Source organism: Dermacentor andersoni, chromosome 3, assembly GCF_023375885.2.
Source record: "Dermacentor andersoni chromosome 3, qqDerAnde1_hic_scaffold, whole genome shotgun sequence".
NCBI classification, from domain to species: domain Eukaryota; kingdom Metazoa; phylum Arthropoda; class Arachnida; order Ixodida; family Ixodidae; genus Dermacentor; species Dermacentor andersoni.
Window position 1 is genome coordinate 186,821,617 of NC_092816.1, and position 8,350 is coordinate 186,829,966.

Sequence of the window (8,350 nt, forward strand, 5' to 3'; positions counted from 1 at the left end):
GTCCAAGCTACTACACACATTGCACGAGTTCCTTGAAGTTACTGTGTCGGGGCCTCGAAAGTCCTTGAAAACCATTGAATTTTTTTCTTCAATATTGCTACGAACCCAGTAGAACAACTGTCATGGAGTAAAAACCTTGGCTGAACAGGGGCTTATACGCAGAGCACAGGAAGACTAGAAATGCAGTAGTAGGCATGGAGGGCCCTGAAAAAAATGTGCCACATCCGCTCGTCTGCCTTATGTTTCTGCACCGACTGTCGCATTTTTAATAGAAGTGCACTTTCTGTTCTACTCCAATAAACGCAACATTACGAACTCCAGTGTGGGGCAGTCCTTCAACCAGTGCAGAACGTTTTCTGTACATCCGAGTTAGCTCTGTCATTTTTCCAGCATTGTAGTACAAGATTTGTTAAACTGGTTTAGCAGAATATGAGCAGTATACTCTTAAATTAGCTGTTTATTTGTATGCACAAGTTCAGGTCCTCAGTTTGGCTGCATAACAAATTGCCATACCTCAATAGATACAAGAAACAATTTTGTTACAGTTTAATAAAATCCAAACAGTAATAACCACAACAATATAATGACATACATTTCTTTGGTACGTATACAGCCCATGTCTTGGCAGTGTATAAATTCAACTATACACCGCAAGTACTGTGTCCTGACCACTATTATTCACATGTGTAAAACCATCACAGCAATTCAACAAATATCACAGTAATTAGTGACATACACTTTGTAACTGCTTTACATGAGCATAATGTATACAAATGGTCCCTGTGTACCTACACATGACTAGTGCCACCCGAGTACTATTACTCACAGGCGTAAAACCAACAAAGCAGTTCTTTAAAAAATATCACAGCGCTTAGTGACGTACATGCTGTAACTCCCTTGTAGAAACTTAATACAAACACGTGAGGACACAGAAAGCTAGCAGTGGGCATACATGGGAATACCACCGCCTCAATACTAATTCACAAGTGTAAAACCAACCAAGCAGTTCTTCAAAGAATATCACAATGCTTAGTGACATACATTTTCTAACTAGCTTATATAAGCTTTATACAAACATGAGAACATACACAAAGCTAGCGGTGCACCCGCATAGAAGTGCGGCCATCTGAACACGATTATTTGCAAGTGTAAGCCCAACAGAACAGTTCGTTATAGTGACCCACATTTTGTAACTGCCTTATACAAGCTTGGTGCAAGCACAAGAATGCAGAAAAATATAAATTAAAAACTTGCTCTATGCATACACAAACAGATCAACACAAATGGTAAACACCGCTTTGAAGACAAATGTGACTGTGGCAAAGCGCAGTGCTGTGCCGGTTGAAATCGCCACCCACAAAAGTATTGAGCAATGCTTAAACCACAGGCAATAAAGTGCTGAAAGGCTGCGTCTCTAACGTAACTATTTTAATTCAAATTTCTTGAATATAGGGCTCGCTTGCAGATAAGGCATCTGATCCAACTGACCTGATTTTACACCTGCTACATGCAAAAAATGCACTCAGATATAACTGGTAATAATAATTATAAAAGGCATTTAAAAACTTGATAGTATGATGAAGATGCATGACTAGAAAAGTTCTGTCCCCCTCGTACTTGTTAAAAAGGTGTAAGTACGACACATGTTCTTTTTTTCTTCAATTTTTGCATTAATGGACAGCCGGGAACCTCGAACCAACACAAAAAAAAAGATACTGCTATGTTAATAGTGTTATGAATAATTTTTTGTGAAAGCTTTTTTACAGACAAGTTGCAGTCTCGTTTCTGGAGGTTGAGCTGTATCTTGCAAAATAACTTGAAAAGTGGTCACATGGGAGCATGACACTATATCATAATGTTAGTTTCAGTTGACTCTCTTGCCCTACAAGTCGCTGCTCACTGTGGCCAGTGATGCAACAGCAGTGTCTGTGTGATTTTCGTCACACTTCTGTCCTATGCCATTCTTACCAGAGTTGGCGGCACATAGATACCCAAATTTCGATAGTGTTGCTTTCTCAGGTGGTTGCTTCTGATTTGCTCAATATCAGTTGGCACTTCAGCTGCATCAAACTTCTTTTTTACCTCTTCAACAACATCAACAACGATCTTATGACACCTGTGTTGTCCTTCTAGTTGCCTACAAAGACCAGTCAATCTAGCAACAACACTGACAGTCTCTACTATTTTGTAATGGGGGAGAGGTGTGTCCCACCATGTGTTCAACATTGTTGTCACTATGTGGGCTGGCTGGGGAGGCAACAACTGTAATATGTTTGCATTTGCATATATTAAAGTGATGCTTGTACTGTGTTATAACACCTAACTTAGTCTTGCACTTGCTGCACAATAACACTGGCTCACTGTCGTGGTGAAAAGCTTTTGTATGTTGAGCAAATGAGTTGTATCCACTACAAAAAAAGTCAGTGATAGCACACATGTTGCTCTACCAGGCCTGGTGTGGTTCCTTCTGACACTGCTGCTGATGCTGACGCGCTGCTGCTTGCCTCGTACACTGTTGCAGCTGCAGTAGACATGGCAGTCTCTGTATCTATTGCTGCCGTGTCATCTGTCATGGTAACTTCCAAGTGGTATCGGGCTCACTTCTGCAACAGAGATGTTGTTTGCCCCTTGAGGGCTCTCATGATCAGGGCCAATAATTTCGTAGGCATTGTCTCCTGCATCGAAGAACCAATAAGAACAGCACGAATTAATAAATATAGCTCTAAAAAGTACGGACATCAAGACTTAACCACAAGCTTTGCACATAAGTGACCGGGCTTAATGAATAATACTTGCAGGAGGAGTTACACAATTGTTTGTGTATATTACAGTAAAGCCTCATCAGAAGATATTCAAGAGGCACGGGAAACATGTCTCTCGAAACCAAAAATTTTGAGACACTGAGGAGCCCGACTAGATCACTTTATTATGCATCATCACTAAAGTATGTTTTGATATATCTGAAGGAATAAATGCTCAGGGTGGCTTAAAGGGCCCCTAAACCACTTCTCGACATTTTTTGAACATTTCAAGTAAACACGCGTATCAAAATCAGGATGCCATCACGATCGACGAAGCCAAATGCCAGAGTGCGTAGCACTGCCGGAGCACCACAATATGAAGAAAATGACCCCGTGCGCCTCTCTGGACCTATCCTGCACCCCCCAGTTTGTCCTGACGTCACCAGGCTGTCTCTGATGATGTCACCAGTTTCCGGTGCTGTCGATTGGTCGAATGAAAGTGTACGACTGCCGGCAAGGCCTGCAAGCAAATGCACACACTCCTTCTTCCTCGTCGCGTTGCGCGCGATGCCATTGTGGGCAGCCAATGGGGGCAAAGAACAGAAACGCCAACAGAAGGGTCTCCCTATGAGGCTCTTCAACACGAGTCACCATACAGTTCCGTTGTATTAGCGCCACCCCTCGCAGGACGACGGGCCAGCGCGGCAGCAACAGAGCTCGTTGGTCTTGGCCTGTCCCGTAACATTTGGAGGCGTACTACGCAAGGAAAAGACGATACTGTCCATATGGCGTGTACCAGATGAAAGAGTAAAATGAGTGGGGACTACTTTTCGTTAATCAAACACACGTAGCTCCACTATTACTGCACCGTTTCGAAAAATTCTCGTGGCTACCTGTTCATTGCCTTATTGTGTAGAACTGCAACACCGCAACTGAATTTCAACATCGGTGGTTTAGGGGCCCTTTATAGAAGACATTCACAGCTTTTTAGTGACTGTAGATTGTGTTAGCTTCCTTCCCAACTTCTGGAATTTAAACACTTCACTTTGCAAGCCTTGTTGCTCGCTGTACCTTTGAGGTGCTCTTAGACGCTCGTCAGCTTCAACTGCCGACACTTTCTGCCCTGCACTGTCCTCGTTACCCTCCTTTTCTGGTTCATGCTAAAAGAGACATGCGCGATTGACTTGTGTAAGGATTGCGTGATCTTTACGCCCTTCGGAGCACACAAGGTGCAGAAAGTGAATGTGTCTGGGTTGTGTCCCTTCGAAGTAGTGAATACTTAAAAAGTCACCCTTAGTAACAAAGGTGTTTCTTGTATACAGTATTGTTAACGTGGCAAACATCGGAAAACCAACCAAACCATTTTCAGATGTCTCTTACAACCAAGTGCATCTTGTAATGAGATTCTACTGTACTGAATATTTTTCAACTATGGAACATCCGCATGTACATATAGTCACAAATACATGTTGTGTGGAATGGCGAATCGGGAAACAGTTCGTACTCTTACTTTTTGGCCCTAACATGAGCAGCTGATAACAATATGATAAAAAAGCAGGCAATGAGGCTAGAATGGAACATAATCCTTCAGCTCTAAACAGTTTTTTGGGCCCACATCATTCCCTCATATGACATAAGGAAACAACTTGATTGCAGTAATGGCTGCATGTGATCTGAGTTGATTGAAACAAACTATACGTAAGGTTGTCCTGTATGTAATTTTATCAGAGTGCTTTTTAGATGTCCTGCTGGTGATCCTGGCTGCGCGATGCTTCTCATGCTTTTTGGCACGATTCCTTTTTTTCCACTCCACTTTTTTTTTCAGATTTTCTCCCATTTCCCTTCCCCCTTGTGTAAAATAGCACACTTGAAGTATCAAATCTGTTGAACTAACGTGTGTATCAAACCTGTTAACATGTGTGCTTCTCTGTGGTCTGTGTTGTATTTTTGCGCTGCACAATTCAATTCAAGATGAAAGATGGAACGTCCCTGCCTTTAGTTTAATTGTGTGTGTGTGTGTGTGTGTGTGTGTGTGTGTGTGTGTCTCCTGTTTTGAAATATATGTACATTCAGGAGTGCCTGCATGCTTTTCTCTCCTGCTCCAGTGACGAAAAGGAGAGCCTGTTTATGTACCATAGTAAAAAATTCAAAGGTTTTCGCTGTGCCCATTACATCCCTTATCGTATGGATCTGTCACAATACAGAGTAGCAGTGGTGCATAATACTAGCCCATCCCAACATAATTATAATTTAACACATACCGACATGCTGCGAAACAGCTGTTGCAAAGCCGCTGGTGAAGGCAATTTCCGCAGCACTGCAGTGGTACAGCCGAGTTCCACCTGTATAGTGACAAATCCATATGCGCGTTAGCAACTCAGTAGTTGCTGATGGTTTCATAAGCTTTACACTACACAATAAAGTAATCTAGACAACTTTGTTGGAACAAATGCACATAATTAGGACACCACTTAAACACTAACACGCTTAATTGCCCCCAATCTCTCACTCACTAAGGGATAATACTACTGAAACATCGGTGGAGAGCTCAGATTAACACAGCCCATAAAGGACAAGCGTTCTTTGAGGAAAACAGCTATAACAGCGGTTAGTTTTCTTGATCATTTTATGTGGTAGCTTTGATTTAAATGTCATGCAGTGCTATAAAATACGAAGTGCCGCATTTCTAGCACCAGAAGGCGTCGTCAGGCTCATGGTACAACAGATTTTTGCACTGTTTGTCAGTGAGCCGACACATACAAAGAAAACCGAATTCACACATTCATATACAGTGTCAAGTGCACTTCTCCTTCTGAAAACGCAGCCACCAGTTCCAATGTTGCTGAAAGGAAAGGTTATATAAAGTGCCAGACTGCATGGAACTGCCACTTATGACTGTAAATGTATGGTCTGCTGATTGCAGAGGTAGTCACATGCTATTTCTAGTCTCTTTTAGAAGCATTACTAAAGAATAAATTAAAATCTATTCATAAGTCACGAATTTCATGCATCCACAGTTTGGCTACATAACCTGTGAGAAAAAGACATGTTTACCTGGAATAGCAACCTTTTTTCCTGCTGCGAAACTTTCCTTCGAATTAATGAAATAACTTTACAGCGTCATAATGCGTTTCTCGCAACTACTTGCCGGCAGTGGCGAGTTAGTGTTTATATCCAACTCATTGGGCGACAATACTGCCAAACACAAATGCTTCACGAACACGAGAACACGTCCCTCGCAGAGAATAGCAACCATATATGCCTCTGTGAGACATGATCGCACCTTTGTGGTCAAAATGTACATTAGAACGACATCCCCATCTCATTAAAAAAAAAAGCCTCCGTACAAGGCAGCCGCCAACTGCATAATGTGAAATTGCAACTGTTGTCCACTTACTGGTGGCCTGTGTTTGAGTCACTTTTGGCAGTTGACTGGGTGCTGAGAAATGCACGTCCTGGGTTGTCCCTGCAAAACATACAGGGTTATGTCAAATGTGGAAAATATATATATGCCGGCATTTCATCAGTCGCAAAACAAACGAGTAAACTAATAAACAACTGTAATGTAAACAGAGTACACATCATAAGATAGGCTGTCAACTGCTAATGCATTACGCAAAAAACCTAATGCATAGGAAAGACTATATGTATACACACGAAGCTGACACACAATTTAATTCGCTCTAGGTTTTTCCGTGCAGTATATTCAAATTATTATGTCTCGTGGTTAGAGCAAAATTAGTGTAAATTACGAACTAAATTATCTACCCTGGAAACTTTTCTTCAATATGCACCTGTGCGCGCTTCGAACGAGTAGCGTTGTAAAATTTACGTACATGGCATTTAACATAGTTACTGAACACGGATTTCCTTTGCCCTGTGTCGTGTACAGTGAGATACATATATCTGCCCCCCCCCCCCTTTTTTGTACTAGCCATACTGCGTGCCACTGCACCTAAACGCACGTCAATAAACCTCACGACACAGAAATAAAAAAAGCGCCAATCACCCATGCCCGCATGTTGTAGTTGGCCTAACCTAACCAAGCATGGGCTGTTGCTTTTTATAGTAAACACAGGCACCATGCTCATTGCAAGTATGTATCATGTCGCTAAGCAAATATGCAATTTCATTGTACCACTATTTTTTTATCACATGGATATATCTGTTGAGAGGCAAGACAAAAAGCAGTCACTTCTCAGAACTAATCAGCTTTCTTAAAACACATTTTTAACTTTTCAATGACACTTGCTGCAATGTGTTTGTCTCCAGAGAGCATACTTGATTTGACTTTCCAATCAGAGACATTACATAAATATACCATGTTAAGATGACTGCCTGGAGCACGTGAGAATTTTCATCTTCGTGTAACATAGTGTATCTTGATTTTGTTGACATTTGGTCAAATGGTACACCCAATATACCCACATACTAGTTTTCTTGTCCAAATAATATGCCAATGTATTTTGATTTTTTGGCATTGGCTCCTCTGCACTACGTGAAGTCGCCCTGCACTGGCTCTTTCACATCCTCGTGTCCTTGCAGCTGCCTTCTTGCGTTATATAAGGCGGGTGCCTGAAAAATATCGTATGCAGAAGTCAACACAAGGGCATGGTGCAAAACAACATCAAGACAGTCAAGGCCATGGCAATAAAAAAGTCTTAGCTCTCAGTCTTCCTAGTGAAATGCATGCAAAACATCCAAATGACTGCAACAGTCAACTGCTAAACTAACTTCAATTTTTAGATTTAAGCAAAAAAACAAATAAACCACAGTTCATCCTTGCTTTTCATGAATGTTAGAATACTCCTGCTAATGAATAGAATATTGGTCATTTTCAGACGTCATAGGTCTGTCATGAGTCTGGTGTATCGCAAACACCACTTGTGACACATCCTAAGCACGTGCCCAGTGTGCCCCCCCCCCCCCCCCCCCCCCCCCGCACCATCCCTGGTTGTGCCACTGCTGAAGCCATAATTTGAGGATTATAGCTGCAAACATGATGCTCAGTAGGGATGAAAATATTGTCCTTCAGTTCAATGGATATATGGATGTGCCTATAAAAAAGGGCAACAAGGCTTGTTATGGCAAGCTTACCCACATTTCAATACTAACAAGTTCACTGCGGCCTGCATCTAAGCTTACTATAAGGCATGAACTTATTTTGATGCATGAAGTGCGCAGTGGAGTTCATTTTTGACAGACCCGACTACTGCTGCAGTTTGAAATCTAGCATTTTAGATTCTTGTAGGCATGTAAAAGTTGCAGTTAAACCGCAGTTATTAGTTTATTACACCAACCTATTGTTCAGTGTACGACAGACTGGTAACACGGAATTAAACAACATTTTATTTTGATATTTTATTTCTCTACTAAAAATATTCAAGCGATAAACACATCTTGATCTGCCATGCTATAGCAAAATGCACACATTACGCTTGTAACCCCCAGAGGAAGGCTGATTTAGCTGTTCATATGACATAACTCTGACAAGCCAACTCATATTAGCAAATGCACAGGCATGTGCAAAACAATAAGCGTATGCAAAGCGCCCCTGCAATTGTAATTCCACACAGCAGCCGTTATATTCGATGCCGATGCGTAACTAG

At 41.7% G+C, this 8,350-nt stretch overlaps 1 long non-coding RNA gene across 1 annotated transcript; it reads right to left on the minus strand.

Annotated features, from left to right (window-relative positions):
- Positions 1-543: 543 nt before the first annotated feature.
- LOC129382943 (uncharacterized) lies at positions 544-6,631 on the minus strand. Its single transcript, XR_008610915.2, has 3 exons — positions 6,139-6,631; positions 5,003-5,083; positions 544-2,675 (listed from the first exon to the last, which is right to left on the minus strand). It is a non-coding gene; the product is annotated as an uncharacterized lncRNA (long non-coding RNA).
- Between the last annotated feature and the right edge of the window lie 1,719 nt (positions 6,632-8,350).